Source organism: Sapajus apella, unplaced genomic scaffold, assembly GCF_009761245.1.
Source record: "Sapajus apella isolate SASKATOON/1434 unplaced genomic scaffold, GSC_monkey_1.0 scaffold9, whole genome shotgun sequence".
In the NCBI taxonomy this organism is placed as follows: Eukaryota; Metazoa; Chordata; class Mammalia; order Primates; family Cebidae; genus Sapajus; species Sapajus apella.
Genome location: NW_022436949.1, coordinates 41273331 through 41292781, shown reverse-complemented (window position 1 = coordinate 41292781; position 19451 = coordinate 41273331). Strand labels below are relative to the sequence as shown.

Here is a 19451-nt window from a genome sequence, read left to right as displayed (position 1 = left end):
GAAGGAAGGAAGGAAGGAAGGAAGGAAGGAAGGAAGGAAGGAAGGAATCTATTAACTTAGAGAATGGCTTTCTGTATGGGTAAATATTGCCCATGGTTATCAGCTCATCTCATGTGTCTGGCTGTAAGAGTCACTCTCCCCTCCCACATACATTCTGATCAAATTTTTGGGTTATAAAGCAAAGAATTCAGAAACTTATATAACGGATGAAGCTCTTAAGAAGGTGAGATTCCCCTCCGTGCCCTTTTTTGCACACACAGAGATACAAAGCCCTTTCCACAGCTGCCAGACAGGTTTCATTGCTGCCCTGAAGAAGTCCTTGAGACTTGCAGTAGGAACAGGACCTCTGTATAATCTTTGTTTGCCTTATAATAGGGCTTTAAGGGTTTTAAGAAATGGTTTTCTCTGGGGATCATTTAAGTTTCCCATTTCCTTGTAAATATTTTTGGTAAAAACATTATCCCCTTGGATTTCAGAGGAAGTTAAAACAGAAAAAGCTTGAAAGCATTCACAAAGCAATGTGCTCTCAAAACACAGCCATTCATTTGAAGTTATGTCTTTTAGTCTGAATCCAAATCCTCCAGTCAATATAAACCTTAATCTGCTGCTCGTTGTCTGTGGATCCATTCTGCCTCAAGCTATGAGCCTCAAAATTCTCAAAGAGTTGGACTTGAATACTGTTTCTTATATTTTATAATACTGTTTAATCTGCCTGAAGGTGTAGGATGTAATGTCATGATATTGTACAAACATCTGGGCTACTGGCCAACCGATACAGATGAGAAATATTCTATTACTGTGAAGCTGGCGTTCTTTCCTGCTATTTCATTGGTATGCATTTGTATTCATAGCAATTATTTATTTAAATATTTTAACACGTATAATTTTGAAATTATAAAGCAGATCTTGTTTTTTTGTTTGTGTTTTGTTTTGTTTTTTTGAAATATAGTCTTGCTCTGTCACCAGGCTGGAGTGCAGTGGCATAATCTCAGCTCACTGCAGCCTCTGCCTCTCAGGTTCAAGTGGTTCTCCTGCTACAGCCTCCCAAGTAGCTGGGATTACAGACATTCACCACCATGCCCGGTTAATTTTTGTATTTTTAGTAGAGATGGGGTTTCACCAGGCTGGCCTGACCAATCTCAAACTGCTGACCTCAAGTGATCCAACTGCCTGTCAGTTTGGAGCCAAATAGGTAGGAGGTCAGCAGAGGACTAGAAAGAAACTCTCTGTTCCCAAGCTAGCCAAGGCACTTCCTCTGGGCTTGCATTCTACAAGCCATCATCAAATAAACCAAGGTGGAACTATGTCAGCCACCTCCCCCATGCATCTAATCAAGAGGTAGCTAGCTGTGGGATGGGACAAAGAAAAGGTGAGTTCTGAAATCCAAGACTTTTCAATTACCACACTTCCTCTTGGTTAGGGCCCAGCCTGACTCAGAGCCTCACTTCACACAGTGTGGAAGGACCTGTAGGAGACTCACTTTCATGCCACAAAAGGCAGTCCATTCTGTTGTTGTGTGTAACATCTTTCTGTCTTTAATAGATTTAGATAATAGAATATAAATATAAATACTATTCAGTTATCTATCAGATTTAGATAACTGAATATTATTTATATTTATATTCTATTATCTAAATCTAACAGAAGATTTCTGAAGCATAACAATCAGTTCTTGAGAGCTGATACAAACTGGCTGCAGCTCTTCACGGCATGATTCTCTATCACATAGCACTGCTTATTTCCTTTAAGGCATCCATGAAAAGCTGTCAGATTATGTATTTCTTTCTACACTTGTTTTTGCGTTTATCTCTAAAGCTTACAGACAGAGATTACAATGTAAATTCCAAGAGAAAAGGCCTATGCCAACCCTAGTCCAGTGCTTGTATATATCCAATATGTATTTATCAATGAATGATAAGAGATCATTCTGGATACACAAGTTTTCCTTTTTACAGCCTTTTCATTTTCTTAGTTTTCTTAAGTTAAAAAAAAAAAAACTTTATATTTCAGAGAAAAAACTTGATTTTACTGCTTTTAACACCAGAAGCCAAGAAGAAGAGGATGTTGAGCAAGAAGGGTGTGAAAGAAGAAAGGGCTGGAAGTGTTTGAGTGTCAGAGGGCTGTCGCACAATACGATGTGGAAGGAGTTTATTGTTTGAACCCCTCTAGTGAAATGATTTTTTGTCATTATGTTAATGGGAAAATAAGTGTATCTTTAGCATAGAATACATCCTGCCCCTTGTTACATAAAATGTAAAATTCTTCCTTCATCACAGTGCCTCCTGCCCAACACAGTGCCTGCCAGACAGGGGTATATAAATATTAAGTAATTAATAATGCTCTTGAAACTGGACTCTAAGGGCCACTCAACAATGGTAGGAAAGTTCCAAATTCAAGTTAATAAAACACTTATTATATTGAACATGGTGGCTCATGCCTGTAATCCTAGCACTTTGGGAGGCAGAGGTGAGAGGATTACTTAAGCCTAGGAGCTCAAGACCAGCCCGGGCAACAATCTAGTGAGACTCTGCACTCTACAACAAACTTAAAAATTAGCTGGGCATGGTGGCATGCTCCTGTGGTCCCAGCTCCTCCGGAGGCTAAGGTGAGAGGATCACTTGTGCCCAGGAGGTTGAGGCTGCAGCGAGTTGAGGCTGTGCCACTAGACTCCAGCCTGGGCAACAGAGTGAGACCCTGTCTCAAAATAAATAAATAAATACAAGTAAAAGGAAACTCTTATTGTGTACCAGATACTGGTGAAAACAAAAAGCAAAACACCTGACACCTTCTGAGGGTGAAAAGCTGGTGTTTCTGCAGTCAGGTCCAGACCCTTTGCCTAAGGAAGCCTATAGGGCCCTAAGCCCAAAGAAGTGCAGTGCTCTAGCCTGCTTGAAAACACAGCTAGTGTGGTGGAGGTGGCAGAGAGGAGACAGTGCCAGGTGACTGGGGGACGTGGCACAGGGCTGCAGCTGATACTGCCCTAGGCCCCTGGGAAATTCCCAGGACAGCATCCTGTGTGGCACAAACTCAGATATTGTCCTTGGGTGAAATCAGCTACCTCGGAGGAAGTGAAAACACGGGCTATCCCCCTATTCTTTCATCTCTCCCGTCCTAGACTTGTTAGCCAAACACATTGCTCCCTTTTACACATAGAAAACAGATACACAAACTGAAAACAAACCAAAAAAAAAAAGGAGAAAGAATCTTTATCTAAGATGACTTTTCCTACTTATATCATTGGCCTGGGTCTGAAACACCAAGGAGAAGTTTCCTCCCCTTTTCTTTCTCTCACCTCTGCCTGCTGCAGAAAACTCTTTCACAAAGAAACACTTTTGTGTGAAACCAGCTTCCTTCACATCACTCAAGTTTCCAACACTTGTTCTGTTAATAAACAAACATAGGTTGGAAAGTCCTCTTTGTTTTAGGACTTTCCAACCTATGTTTGTTTATTAACAGAACAAGGATTTAGCATGTTTTTTCTCTTTCCTTCTTTGTTCTCTGCCACTCTATCACAGGTTTTGCTTTTTCAGCTAAAGAAAATCCCACAATGGCTTTAGTAAATGATACCGATCTGTATTAATAGTATCTCATTTTACTCATTTTGAGTTCTCACAGCTGACTGACTTTTCAGTAAATGATACTAATCTGTATTTATAGTATCTCACTTTACTCATTTTGAGTTCTCACAGCTGACTGATTTATAGCATCTCACTTATTTTGAGTTCTTACAGCTGACTTTCAGATGTATGAAAAAAATTGGACAAAGTTCTTGAAAAACTGGTTGTCAAATCCTAATTCTGTAAATGTTCCAAGAATTCTTGAGCTTTAAAAAATGATTCCTGCAATGAAAAATGTTTTATTTTCTAGAAAATTCTTATGCCTGACAAATATATCATATTCATACAGTGATTTTATATTAGACTTCCAGTGGTTTACTTTTCTTGGCTGACAGAGCGTTTCCAACACTCTGAAAGCTTTCTTAGTACCTTTTTTTAATACTTAGGGGACTGGGGCCTGAATAAATTGCCTCACATAATAAGGCAGTCAGTAATGGAGTAAGTCTCCAACAAACCAGTGGGACACTGACTCCAGTGAATTTTCACTTTAATTTCCTAGCAATAGAATTTATGAATTATCAATATGAAAAGATTTCTTTATTGTGCAAAGCCATTTTACATGCTTACAAGAATAGTTTTCATAGTATATAAAGGAGGGTATACATATTTTATATAATTATATATACATATTGTATATATACGTAAGCCATAAAAACAATTCCAACATGCAGGGTATAGAAAAGATTATGGTAAGGCAAATGAGCAAAAGCTTAATACATAAGCAGGTAATCAAATGTCAAAAATCATTTGTATATAAAGATAAGATCTTTTTCTTTAAGACGTTTACCATTAATCTGGGAAAACAGAAAACAAACAGTCCTAATCGATGCTGGCACAAAGAACTAGAGTCCTTGTGCAAAATATCAAGGTCTTCTGGAAACCGCAAAGGAAGGAATGACTTCATCAACATTAAAATGTGCTCAGAGGGGTCAGCACAAGCACAGGCTTCTCAAAGGAGGTGAGTGCTCTTTAGGTGGGAAGACGGGGACCACCTGGATTGATGGAGAAGTGCAAGATTGGCCTAAGCAAAACTCAAAGGCAGAAATGTCCAGATTTTCTCCCTTGTCAAATGTTCTTCATTGGAAGCCAGATTCTCCACATCTTTCCAGGGTTTCCCTCTGGGGAAGGGGAAGGAACACCAGTGCCACATTAAATGTGACTCATCTCCATCTCAGAAGCGGTGGTGTGCTGCAGCCTGCTTGCAAAAGCTCAAGAGAGCTTTCCCGTTGCCAGTTTTGGGATGTGAATGACAACATGTTGGTAGTTTAGAATCAACCAAGGTGGGAGTATTTACAACACAGAAAATGGCAAACGCTACAAATCAGCTTCCCATGCTCACCCCACCCACCGGCTGTTAAGCCTTCACCAGCACATGTGGAAGCTGTGCGTTTTACAGTCAGGGAGCTATTGTGACAGCTGTGTGAGAGGAAGAGCAAAGAGATTTATGAGAGTGGGGCAGAAGAAACAAGTAAAAAGTCAGAGGTGGAGACTGAGCTGATGGTGGCAGGAAACCCCCAATGACCATCAAGAGGAGTGAGTGAGTCACCTAGGAATTCATGGGAAAGAGATGAGCCTAAAGGGGACTGGAATCACCGTAGGGAAAAGCAGAGTTGCTTAGTACGACTTACCATGTGAGTGCTGACTTCAGATGTTAAAAATCTGTTTATATTCAGTCCGACACCTAACGTCTCTATGAAGCTAAAATTATTGTTGCTTTGCTATGTCACCCAGTCACCTATTTCTCTGTTCATTCACGCAGATCCAAAACAATTCTTTAGTGAATTTTGGCACTGCCTGCAGGTATTGCTGCCACTCACCTCCAAATTAAGGAATCTCAGCTGCGTGCAGTGGCTCAGCCTGTAATCCCAACACTTTGGGAGGCTGAGGTGGGCGGATCATGAGGTCGGGAGTTCGAGACCAGCCTGACCAACATGGTGAAAGCCTGCCTCTACTAAAAATACAAAACTTAGCTGAGCATGATGGTGCATGCCTGTAGTCTCAGCTACTCAGGAGGCTGAGGCAGGAGAATTGCTTGAACCCAGGAGGTGGAGGTTGGAGTGAGCCAAGATCACGCCACTGCACTCCAGCCTAGGCGACAGAGCAAGAGTCTGTCTCAAAAAAAAAAAAAAAAAAAGTAATATCAGGGATGATCTCATTATGCTCAATTTTCCTTGATGTCAGACCTGACTCCCAGCCAATTTCCTGTTAAAGTGCAGAGGTCCATCTTTAAGTCCACGGGGAGCAGGTGGCCTTCATATACTTGCCATTGTAAACAGATCTAGCAGTCCAATATCATATTCACAGTCTCATATCCCAAAACCTGCCTTTTCTTCTACATTACAAATCTTAGTTATTGTCTAAGTAGTTATCCAAAACAGAAACTTGGGACTCATCTCTGGTTTCTCTATCTCCTTCATCTCCCATGTCTGATCAGTCAGCTTAATATCTATAGTATCTGTTCCCAACTGCCACGGCTACTGCCTTACATCAAGTTCTCAGCCCTTTTTCCTGGAGTTCCACAAAAATTGCCTAATTATCTAGGCAGTGGATGTCTTCAGCCTCACCATCTTCCACGCTGTGCCCCATATTAGAGCCACATGGATAAAGCACATATCTGATCATGTCAAACCAACAGGGGTTTCCTCAAAGTTTTCTAAAATTTTCAGATAAAGTTCAAACTCTTCCTGTCAACCCACACTGCCCTATGAAACGATGCTCATCTAGTTCCTCGGTCCCATTCCTCATGACTCCTCCAAGCCACCCAGCTCTTTGTGCATCAGCCTGGAACACACCAGACTCCCCAGCTCTTCCACCTACTTCATTATTTAGTTAATTCCTACTCATCCTTCAGGATTCAGCTCACACTTACCTCTTAAAGGAAGTCTCCCATGATGCCCAGTATGACCCAGATATCGCTTCCTCTTCCCCATGCTCTCTGCTTCTATGGCAACTGTGTCCATTTCAATCCCGGTTCTGGTCATATATTTGGGCAGTTGTCTGCCTTCCTTACTTCATGGCAAGAACCATGTCCTCTTTGACCTTGTGTCCCTTCTTGCTAGCACTTAATTGATGCTTGATATATGTTTGGACAATGGTTTGTCCTGGACTTGATTTTCCTTGCAGCTGGGGTAGTTAGCTTGAGAATACAGGGGTTACATATGATATGGGAAATAATGCAAAGCAGGGAGTAATATGTACTTGGCCTTATTCTGTGACTCCAAAATGTAAGAGCATGAAAGACAAAGATAAAACATTCTCAGACAGATGGCCTTGTCAACAACACTAATGCAGAGAAGATTTGAAGAGTCAGAAAGAGGCTGCTGGACCTGGCCACAAGAACATTAATGGTTACCTTATATTAGGTAACTTCAGGGAATCCAGTGAATGGCATGGAAGGATAGGATGTGGGAGAGGAAGCTAATGAATATGTGTTAGTTTGGGGTGTGCCAGATGCTTTACATACATAATTTTATGTCATCTTTATTTTTTATTGTATTTATATACATATACATATATTATTGCACTTTAGGTTCTGGGGTGTATTTATGTATTTTTTTAAAACAGCATCATGCTCTGTCACCCAGGCTGGAGTGAGTGCCGTGGTGCAATCATGGCTTACTGCAGCCTCCACTTCCTGAGCTCAAGTGATCCTTCCACCCAAGCCTCCCTAGTAGTTGGGACCACAGGTGCACAACACCACACCTGGCTATTTAAAAACAAAATTTTTTTTTGCAGGTCTCATTATGTTGCCCAAGGGGGTCTTGAACTCCTGGGCTTAAGTGATCCCCCTGACTTGGCCCCCCAAGGTGCTGGGTGTGAGACACTGCACCTGGCCTGACATCATCTTTATAATCACTCTAGGAAATAGGTTTATCTCTTTCAAAATAAAAACAAAAAATAATTACCAACAAAGAAGTTGAAACTCAGAGGTTCAAATAACACACATGAAGTCGTGTCTTCTTAGTGGGTGATGTGGGATTCATGCCCTGGTTTATTACTTCACAAGCCCACATGTTTCTCATTATACCATACTCTTTACAGAAGTATAAGGAGATATCAGAATAAAATTGGTGGAATTTACCTTGAGTCTTAACCCTGCTCTTCCTCCAACTCAAAAACGTTTATCTGTTAAAGGTGGCAAGAAATTAGGATAATAGCCAAAATTCACAAAAGGATCAAAGGAATATTTTTCTCTCAAAGAAGAAAGTTGGGTGTTTTCAAAGGCAAATATATCTTTCTATATTTATTCCTAATTTCCATGAAAAGCTGTGTTGATTGGGATAATTTTAACACTATGTTGAGACTTTCCAAGTCCATGTGACAGGATGGTATCATCCAAGGACCACAGTGAGAAAACAAGGATCTAAATACCCATGGTTCTATGTTCAGCCCTGTTCCCATTCCTTGTGGCCTGCTGAGAAACTCTATTTCAGGAGCTTTCCTGTCCCCCAAACCCCTCCCACATGCATTAGTGTGGGAGCTGGATTGGGCAAAAGAAGGTAGGTCACTTTTAGGAGTTTTTGAGGTGGCAACCCTTCTTTTGCCTCCCCTTCCTTTTGAGGAGAAAGAGGATTTTAGTCTTCTCACAAGGTTGATGGACCCTAGACTACAACTCTCACCAAGTTGGATAACAGTAAAGAAATCAGATGGTGTTGATGGAGAGACCAAACCATACTTGGTTCACCAGTTTTTGTCCTGACTGACAGGACCAGGTCCACCATGAGCAGAGGAGGGCCACCATCAGGAGGAGCTAAGAATCCAATCTCTGGGGTATGCAGACACCAGGTGGGTCTGAGGTGGCAGAACTTCTCCCAGAGGGAGGCAGAGGGGAGTCTCTTGAGAAGAGAGGCAGCAGAGGGCATGAAAATGATTGGAAGGGAGAGAGAAACTCTCATGGGGATACCCTTCCTTTTGGAGGCCTGCGTCTTCAAGGGGAGAATTACACATTTGTTCTTCCTGCATTGACTGGGCTTTCCTTTGAGATCTGCCCGATCATCCTGAAGTAAACTCCAACATAGTCCAGTGTGTGTTTGGAAAGAAAAGGTTGCTGTGGCAGAAGGAACTCATGGGAAAGGCTGGAAATTAGACTTCAGCTATTTTGCAGGTCTCTTAGAGATGGGGCTGATGAGAACATCTCTCCACTAGTCCATCACATGTCACACACACACACACAAACATGAGCATCAGCAGCTGCAGACATTCCTAAGGTGAGGCATTAAGCAGGGAGGTTGAATTTCCTAATCCTACCCTACCAAGGATTAATTAGTCTCACTCTGTTGCCCAGGCTGGAGTGCAGAGTCTTGCTCTGTTGCCCAGGCTGGAGTGCAGTGGCATGATCTCAGCTCACTGCAACCTCCCTGGTTCAAGCGATTCTCCTGCCTCAGCCTCCGAGTAGCTGGGACTACAGGTGTGTGCCACCACGCCTGGCTAATTTTTTTGTATTTTTAGTAGAGATGGGATTTCACTGTGTTAGCCAAGATAGTCTCAATCTCCTGACCTCATGATCTGCTTGCCTCAGCCTCCCAAAGTGCTAGGATTACAGGCGTGAGCCACCACACCTGGCTAGTCCTCCTTTTAAGACAGAAAGGATAAGGTCTTGGCAAAAGCCATATTACAAATGTGTCTATTTTATGTTTATTCAAGCATTATTCCTCACTTTGCAAACATCTGCTTTGCCCACTGCCTCCTTTGTACATTTTACCTCTTACAGCAGTGACCTGACAGAGACGAGAACTTTGAGTTGTATTTGCTTCACTGTCTGCCACAACCACCTTGGAGCCAAAAATACCCTTCAGATAAGCCACAAAGAGATTTGGCCTGGGCTGAAACCAAAATCAACTTCCAAAGACCATAGTACTTACAGAATGAGAGCTCATAACTGTGCACTGAATAAAGTGAGTTGTAAGGCAACCCTGGAATGTGGCTCTCTGCATTTGAACAATGGGTAAACAATGGGGTTACAACAATACCTGCCTTTAAAAACGAGTGGGTTCTGCTAAATTTCCAGAGAGAGAACCAGAAGATCTGATTTTATATTTTTAGTTAGAAAATTCCTTGTTTCTCCCTGTGGACCCGCAGAACCTGATACCATCTTATCACATGGACTTGCAAAGTCTCAACACAGTTTTAGAATTATCCCAAGGAACACACCTTTTCATGGAATTAAGAATGAATACAGAAAGAAGTATTGACCTTTAAAGACACCCAAGTTTCTCTACTGGCAAAAAATATTCCTTTGATCCATTTGTGAATTTTGGCTATTATCCCAATTTCCTGCCACCTTCAACAGATAAACATTTTTGAGTTGGGGGGAAGAGAAGGGTTAAAGCTCATGGGAAATTCCACCACCTTTAATCTGACATCTCCTTTTACTTTTTGAAATTAGTGAGAGTTTCTACTTCTTGAAATTACTGAGAATTTCCAATTAACAATCAACAGTGATTTATGCAGATAATCAAATGAATACTTTTAAAGAATATGCAAAGCTGGCGGGTATGATGGCTCATGCCTGTAATCCCAGCACTCTGGGAGGCTGAGGTGGAAGGATCACTTGAGCTCAGGAGTTCGAGACCAGCTTGGGCAACATAGTGAAATCTTATCTCTATAAAAGGAAAAATAAATTTTTAGAAAATATTAAAAAATCGAAGACTATGCAAATGTCATATCATATTTTAGTAAATGTGATTAATGTTTCTTGCAGAGAACTTGTGGGTGAAGTAAAAAGGTAGGTAGAAAGAAGAGAATATTCCTGTTTTCCTGTCCACAAATATGCCCATATATGGTCTTCCGTAACTTACATTATTCACCTCACTGTAGCCCTTTTTCTGATTTAATTGTCATACTTCTTCAGTAATTATATTTGCTTGCTTTGCTGGCTTTGTTGACAATCTCTATTTCAAACTCTTTTCAATGTCCAAGTCTAGGAAATATTTTAAGGTGTGAATTTTCCTGTAATTCCATGTAGTACCCATGACCACTCCTTTTTTTTGACGTTTAAAATTCTGATAAAAAAACATGTAACATAAAATTTATTATTTTAACCATGTTGAAGTGTACAGTTCAGTAGTGTTAATTATATTCACGTTGTTGTGCAGTCTCCAGGAGTCTTTAAACTTTTGCCAAACTGAAACTCGGTACCCATTAACAACAACCCACCGTTTCTGCCTCCCCGGTGTCCCTAGCAACCACCATTTTACTGTGTGTTGCTATAATTTTGACTGAGTGTCCTACATAAGTAGAATTATACACATTTGCTTTTTCGTGACTGACCTATTTCATGTAGCATAATGTCCTTAAGATTCATCTATGTTGTAGCTTGGGTAAGAACTTTCGTCCTTTTTAAGGCTGAATAATATTCCATTGTACGTATATGCCACATTTGTTTATCCATTCATTTATCCATGGACACTTGGGTTTCTTCCATGTTTCAGGTTTTGTAAACAGTGCTGCTGTAAACATGGGTATACAAATACCTCTTTGAGACTTTGCTTTCCATTCTTTTGAGTATATACCTAGAAGTGGAATTTCTAGATCATATGGTAGTTTTATTTTTAATTTTTTGAGGAACCTATGGACAGCCCTTGATACACCATTCTTTCCTTTTGTCTTACATAAAAATGCATTCTTTCGAATATTGTACCTGTATTTTTATCAACGCCTCTTAACCCTCAATATTAACCACTTTCCATGGTTTAGTGTTTGGTCCTCTATTTTTTTTCTTTACATTTTCTCCTTTGGTGAATACATTCACTCTTGTGGCTTTTATTAATATTATCACCTCTATGAAAATCTACATATTCACCTCTGGCTTCTGTCTTGGGATCAAAATATTTAGCTATATATTAAATATTTCCAATGGGCAAATATCCAAAATACAGGCCCAAGACAGACTCCATCTATGAACCCATTTCTCCTCACTTACACAGGAAGCATTTGAGCAAATTTCACTCTGCCACAAGATAAAGCCAACAATTAGAAGCCAGTATGCTTGGGTGGGCATTGGGAACCCGTTGAGACTTTGAGAGTTTTACTACCATCCCTTTCATTCATCCATATGAACATGTCCATCAGAAGAGATAGATGCTCCAGAAATGGGACATCTTTGCTGAAGACTTCTTTTACTGAGTGAGCACAATGCGCTGGGAGAGTGCACATCCCCCTCACTTAAAACATGCTCCTGGTTGGGCATAGTGGCTCACACCTGTAATCCCAGCGCTTTGGGAGGTTGAGATGGGTGGATTGCCTGAGGTCAGAAGTTTGAGACCAGCCTGGTCAACATGGTGAAACCCCATCTCTACCAAAAATACAAAAATTACCTAGGCATGGTTGTGGGCACCTGTAATCCCAGCTATTTGGGAAGCTGAGGCAGGAGAATTGCTTGAACTCAGGAGGTGGAGGTTGTAGGGGCTGACATCACACCACTGTACTCCAGCCTGGGTGACAGAGTGAGACTCTGTCAAATGAAAAAAACAAACAAACAAAAAAACTAAAAATTAAAAATAAAATCTTTTTTTGAAGACCAAAATATCTGCCCTCGATGGTATCCCTTACATGCTATGTCCTCTCTGTTCAGTTTTTTGCTAAGTTCAATTTTCTTGGTTTCCCAGGAGAATGGTGTCTCCCTTCCATTCAAATCCATCTCAGCAACAAATTTATTTTTAAAATGAAAATGAGGTCATACTGTAATTAAAAACTATTAGTGGTTTCTGGTGGTTAGCTGGATAAAGTTTAAATCCCTTCCTTAGCTTCTTACTGGTGTCTCACGGGCTTGCCCCAACCCACCTCTCCAGCTTTGTCATTCACTGATCATCACTGAAGCTAGACCCCACTCATAGCAATTGCTTCTTGTTCTTCAGCAAGCAATGCCTCTTTCTTTGCATCCTTCCTCCACTTGCCAGAGATATCCTCCCTTACCTTCCTCCACACGTTCCTGAAACATCCTTCTACACTCAGCTACAAGCTGTGCATAAACTGGCCTCTGCCATCCTCCCGCTCCACCCTCACTCTACTCCAACACTGGCCTCAAATGTAGCAAGTTGGCTCCCCTTTGAGGCTCCATCTTTGCATTTGCTGTTCCCTCTGCCAGAAGCACTCTCCTTCCTGCCTCACTGCAGGGCAACTAACCCCTTTGAGCCATTGAGGCCTCAGGCCAAATAGGTACTTCCCGGAGACACCTTCCCTAGCTTCCCTTTCTTATGCAGACCGTGCCTCACTCACTTGCAAAATGCTGTTTTATTGACCTCACTCCTCTCAGCCTTATTTATTTATCTATTTATCTCCCCTTCAATAGAATGTAGACTCTAAGAGAATGGGGGGACCTTTTGGGTTTTATTCAAGGATGTATTTTCAAATTTCAGAACAGTGCCTGGCACACAGTAGGCAGTCAATAAGTATTTGTAGACTACATGAATGGTAGGTAGGTGGGAATATTTAATATAAAGCAAGTTTGTCCAACCCATGGCCTATGGGCTGCCTGTGGGTCAAGACGGCCTCGAAGGAGGCCCAACACAAATTCGTAAATTTACTTAAAACATTATGAAATTTTATTGTGATTTTTTTTTTCTTTTTGCTCATCAGCCATCATAAGTGTTAGTGTATTTCGTGTGTGGCCCAGAGAAGCCAAAAGATGGGACACCGTTAGTATAAAGAAACTTTGTTCTAGTGCTAAATTCCTTTCCCTGGGTGTCAGGCTTGCTTTGTCAGTGCCTGGGTCAGTGTTGGGGCTCCCACTGCCGATTCCATTGACAACCCCCTCAGGCAGTTTCCCTTCCAGACTCTCAGGCCTTCTGAGAACCCTCCACCTTCACTGGCAGCAGGGCTGGTCAGGTCTGGATGGCTCAGTCTACACCAGCACCTGTCTATCTGCCTGACTATCAGCATGCAGACCCAAATTACTTAGTCCTGCTGTTTTTTCTCCCTCCCCCTTTTTCTTCGTCTTTCTCCTCTTCTTCTTCCTCTTCCTCCTCCTCCTCTTCCTCCTCCTCTTCCTCTTCCTCCTCCTCCTTCCTCCTTCCTTTTTCCACCTCCTTCTTCCTTCTTCCTCCTCCTTCCTCCTTTCTCCTTCTTCCTCCTTCTTCTTTCTTCTTCTTGTTTGAGATGGAGTTTTACTCTTGTCATCCAAGCTGGAGTGCAGTGGTGTGATCTCGACTCACTGCAACCTCCTTCTCCTGGATTCAAATGATTCTCCTGCTTTTAGCCTTCCAAGTAGCTGTGATTACAGACACTTGCCACCAAGCCCAGCTAATTTTTGTACTTTTAGTAGAGACGGGGTTTCACCATGTGGCCAGGCTGATCTAGAACTCCTGACCTCAGGTGATCTGCCTGCCTCAGCCTCCCAAAGTGCTGGGATTACAGACATGAGCCACTGTGCCTGGCCAATCCTGTCTATTTTCAATGCTGGCTAATCAGAAAAGGGTGCTTAATAATTGCTGCCAATCATGACTTATAAAACCCTTTTAAACACGACTCCATGCATTTTCACAGACTTCTTAAAATGTGTTCCTGGCATGGACGGATTAATGGATACAGAAGATGTGGTCTACCCATTTGACGGAATGTTATTCAGCCTTAAAAAACAAGGAAGTTCTGACTCATGCTACAACATGGATGAAACCTGAAGACATTATACCAGGTGAAACGCCAATCACAAAAGAACAAATTCAGTGTGATTCCACTTATATGAGGTACCGAGAGTCATCAAATTCATAGAGACAGAAAATAGAATGGTGGTTGCCTGGGAGTGGCAGAGGTAGAAATGAGTTCTTTAATGGGTGCAGAGTTTCAGTTTTACAAGATAAAAAAAGTTCTGGAAATTGGTTGTGCAACAGTGTGAATGTACTTAACACTACTGAGCCGTACACTCAAAAATGGTCAATGTGGTAAAGTTTATGTTGTGCATATTTTAATTTTACCACAATTTAAAAACCATAAAGGAGAGGAATAGGCTGGGCACGATGGCTCATGCCTGTAATCCCAGCATTTTCAGAGGCTGAGATGAGTGGATCATTGAGGCCAGGAGTTTGAGACCAGCCTGCCCAACATGGCGAAACCCCGTCTCTACTAAAAATACAAAAATTAGCCAGGTGTGGTGGTGCATTCCTGTAGTGCTAGCTACTCAGGAGGCTGAGGTGGGAGAATCACTTGTGCCCAGGAGATGGAGGCTGCACTGAGCTATGATGGCACCACTGCACTCCAGCCTGGGTGACAGAGCAAGTCCCTGTCTCAAAAAAAGAAAAAAGAATATATCGCCCATAGAATATATTGCCCATAAACATATTGTGTATGTACTTGTACTGGAAACTGAAATTCTCTTTGGAGTGTTTCCTACTGTGAAGCTGCTGGAGAAGGATCTAAAGGAATGAGGATCTGGAGTTTGGTGTGTGGATCCCAGGAGGATTCAATGAAATAGTAGTGAGAAGGCAAGACAGTTGTGCTGGGAGATGAGGCTGCCTGGGAGCTCCAAAGTGGTGCTTCCTTAGCACACCACAGTGACCTCGCACCTCTCAGGGAGAGCCTGATCCATAACTCTTCCAGTGCTCCTAGGATCTGTTAACCAACAATCTGTGTTTTTGTTTTATTACATATCAGAATTAATCGACTGTAAATTTTTTCCCTTGGTTTGCTTTTAAAATCATCTTGTATTGTTTCTCTTTTTGTTCTGTGTGTTTTTTTTTAAAGAAAAATGTTCATCTATGTTTACCATCTCAATGTCTTAAACCTTTAAGTTCAACATCATTTTACTTTTCCCAAGACGTCCCTTCTCTTCTTTGATTTTTTGTTTTTTTCCAGAATTCCCCTTTCTAGTATTCAGTGGCCTGTTTTCTTTTAGAGGAAAATGTTTGGCAACTTACTCTTTGGCTGCAAAAGTGTTGAACAGGTTTTAAACACTTGGATTTCCCAGCTGGCCCTAATCCTTTGCCTGTTACATAAAGGGACCCCTTAAATCTTTGAAATTGCAAGGGACATTTGTGTTGAAATTCACTATTCTAGGATTATTTGGTGAGGTAGATATGGATGTGAAACTGCAATGCGCATTCAAAGATGACATTGCCACGAGTCTAAATCTATCTGCACAAAGTCGGGGGGATGGGCAGATCTGCCATCCTCCTTGTGTGGTTGGCCTGTCCTTTGCAGAGTCCCAGCTCTGCTTCCTGCCAGGGCTGTGGTGGTTGGCACAGAGTCCTGGCACTGAGTTCAGTGGCCCCTTCTCCCTTAAACCCAGCCACACTGCTTCTGATTCCAGGCTCACACTTGCCATTGCTTTTCTTGCTGATTTTCTTTCAAGGCTACATTGCTCTCTAGGAGCCTAAAATAGAGGCTTGACCATGATCGTTTCATAGAATTCAATATTTAGCCTCAGGAGTAGTTTAAAATTGCCAGATAATAAGTATTATTCACTATTAATATGTTTATTAATAACTGATACAATAGATTATTTAATTATACAGTTAGTTATTGATACTAAGATTTCACAATTATAGCTGACATTTTTGTTTTAATGTCTCCTCTGTATGGCCCTGTATTGCTCTGTATAGAAGCATTTCATCTTCACAACAGCTCTAAGAGGTAGGTACTATTATCCTCGTTTTCCAGCTGGAAAACAGGCCTGGGGAGATTGAGAAACTTACCCAAGTCCCACAGCTAGGGAGTGGTGGAGCTGGGATTGAGTCCAGGTCATCTGTTTTCAGACCCAGACCTGCACTGGAGTTTGTGTGTCCCTAGGTGCATTCCACAGAAACCAATAGCAGACGGTGCAATAAGGAAAACAAAAGAAGTGTCATGTACTGGAGGCTTGGGTCCCCCTCAAATCCATATGTTGAAACTCTAACCCCCAATGTGATGTCATTTGGAGGTGGAGTCTTTAGGAAATAATTAGATTTACATGAGGTCATGAGGGTGGGGCCCCTCTGGTGGAATTAGTGCCCTTATAAGAAGAAGAAGAGAAGAGAGCTGGATCAGTCTCCAGCACATGAGCACACAGTGAGATGGCAGGCCAGGAGAAGGGCCCTCTCCAGGAACTCAATCTGTCGGCCCTTGACCATGAACTTCCCAGCCTCCAGAACCGTGAGAAGTCAATGTCTGCTGTTTAAGCCATCCAGTCTATGCCATTTTGTAATAGCAGCCTGAGCACAGTAAGACAAGGGGTAGTGCTTTTTAATCAAATCAGTTTTGAAAATGCCCTATACAGTACTATCTTCTTATCTTAAAGGACCAACAATGCCTATAGAAATCAAAGACTCTGGAAAGCCCTGCAATAAAGGAGCTATCTAAATTTGTTTAAACAATTGCTTCTCAAACTTTTTGACTATGGAACATCTCCCCACTTATGAATATCTCAAAGAACACACTGGGAAGGTACTATTGGAAGTGAGGCATAGGCCTCAGACATGATTGTGTGCTTATTCTCCAGGTGGGATGAGCTGCCCAGTGAAGTCGCAAAGTCTTATAGGTGGGGTTTGGTAGTTGAGAGGAGGAGAGAAGAATGCAGACAGAGCCTAAGAAAAGGCAGAGGGCTGCATCCAACAGGCGGGAAGTACCATTGCAGGGAAAAGAGCCCAGGCATTCTGGAACATCTGGGGAAGATAAAAGGAAGTTGTTGTTCTTGGGATAAATCTGGTGAGAACTTACTTTCAAAAGCAGAGTTTAGGGCCTGTCCTGGTTGGTTTTAAGAACAGAAAGGACATTCCAGTATTAAGTGTTAATTTGAACATAGGAGGATAGGATAAAAAATGACTCACAGAATTATTGTGTCATCCGGGCTGGAAAGTGTCATATTTACTGCCCATTAGAAATTCCTTACAGGCTGATTTCCTAAAGTTATCTTCATTTTTAGCTAAGAAATTGCAAGACATGAACTCAAATAAAAGGCTCCGTTGACCAAGGGAACAAGAAGATCTTGTCTAGCCCTGGTAATATCCAATAAATGTTTGCTAAATATATTCATAGGGGCCATGTATGGTGGCTCATGCCTGTAATCCCAGCACTTTGGGAGGCCAAGACTAATGGATCACTGGAGGTCAGGAGTTTGAGACCAGCCTGGCCAATGTGATGAAATCCTGTCACTACAAAAAATACAAAACTTAGCCAGAGGTGGTGGCATGCACCTATAGTCTCAGCTACTCGAGTTTGAGGCAGGAGAATCGCTTAAACCCTGGAGGTGGAGGCTGTGGTGAGCTGAGATTACGCCATTGCAGTCCAGCATGGCAAACGGAAACGCTATCTCAAAAAAAAAAAAAAAAAAAAATTAAATTATAAATAAATATATTGAGAAGACAAGAAAGGGAGGATTAATTACACATTTTGGGTTTTGCATCCCTGAAATGAAATATTCATTTTACCAAGCAGTTAGTTTTTTATGGTAGGGGTGGAGGGGAGAAGGGGAGATTGCTGGCAGAAAGATAGAAAATTACACAAAAAGCCATCAAATTGTGTGATCTTATGATGAGGTTTCATGTTTGTTCATCTGTCAGATGATGAGGCCAGATTAGATGATCTTAAAGACCCTACCTGTGATTTTTAGTATTTTGTCAGAAGCCTTGGTGCCACGAGGAGGCCCTGCTGATTCCTGTGCGGGCTCTTGTCAGGATGGTGAAGCTGTTCATTGGAAACCTGCCCCAGGAAGCCACAGAGCAGGAGATCTGCTCTCTTTTTGAGCAGTATGGGAAGGTACTGGATTGTGACATCATTAAGAATTATGGCTTTGCGCACATAGAAGATAAAACTGCAGCAAAAGATGCCGTATGAAGCCTGCACCATTACAAGCTTCACAGGGTGAACATCGGCGTGGAAGCCAGTAAGAGTAAGGGCAAAGGCCGGGCGCGGTGGCTCAAGCCTGTAATCCCAGCACTTTGGGAGGCCGAGGCGGGTGGATCACGAGGTCAAGAGATCGAGACCATCCTGGTCAACATGGTGAAACCCCGTCTCTACCAAAAATACAAAAAATTAGCTGGGCATGGTGGTGCGTGCCTGTAATCCCAGCTACTCAGGAGGCTGAGGCAGGAGAATTGCCTGAACCCAGGAGGCAGAGGTTGCGGTGAGCCGAGATCGCGCCATTGCACCCCAGCCTGGGTAACAAGAGCGAAACTCCGTCTCAAAAAAAAAAAAAATAAAATAAGAGTAAGGGCAAAACCTCAACAAAGTTGCATGTGGGCAACCTCAGTCCGACCTGCATCAAAAAGGAGCTTTCAGCCAAGTTTGAGGAACATGGGCGGTCATCCAATGTGATATCATGAAAGATTATGCCTTCGTACACATGGAGCGGGCAGAGGAGGCAGTGAAGGCCATCAGGGGCCTTGATAACATAGGTTTCAAGGCAAATGAATGCACGTGCAGTTTGTCCACCAGCCGGCTTAGGGCTGCGCCCGCGATGGGAGACCAGAGTGGCTGCTATCGGTGCGGGAAAGACGGGCACCGTTCCAAAGAGTGTCGGATAGATCGTTCAGGCCGCGTGGTGGACTTGACCGAGCAATATAAGGAGCAATCCGGAGCATTACGCCTTACACCATGAGCTACGGGGATTCATTGTATTACAACACTTACATAGCGCTGGATGCCCACTGCAAGTGCTACGGTGGGTGCTGCCGAGTCCCATGAGGCCGTGGCGGCTGCAGCTGCCTCCGTGGATAATGACGCAGAGCAGACCCTGTCCCAGCTGCCACAGGTCTAGAACACAGCCATGGCCAGTCACCGCACCTCCGCCTCTCTCCATCCCTGTGATAGACACCTGGTGCCGACCTCAGGATCTGCAGCCACAGCTTCCACTTCCTATCAGGGGCGGGATGGGAGCCCCCTGCAGACCCAGTCCCCACTGCTGGAGAGGGCTACCTTTAGGGGCAT

General features: G+C 42.5%; 1 protein-coding gene and 1 pseudogene across 1 annotated transcript in view; one reads left to right on the top strand and one right to left on the bottom strand.

Annotated features, from left to right (window-relative positions):
• The window catches only part of CLDN10 (claudin 10), a 164592-nt gene that overhangs the window by 70793 nt on the left and 74348 nt on the right, over positions 1-19451 (bottom strand). The gene's annotated exons all lie outside the window — the stretch shown is intronic.
• LOC116551113 overlaps positions 17848-19451 on the top strand; it is a 2417-nt pseudogene continuing 813 nt past the window's right edge.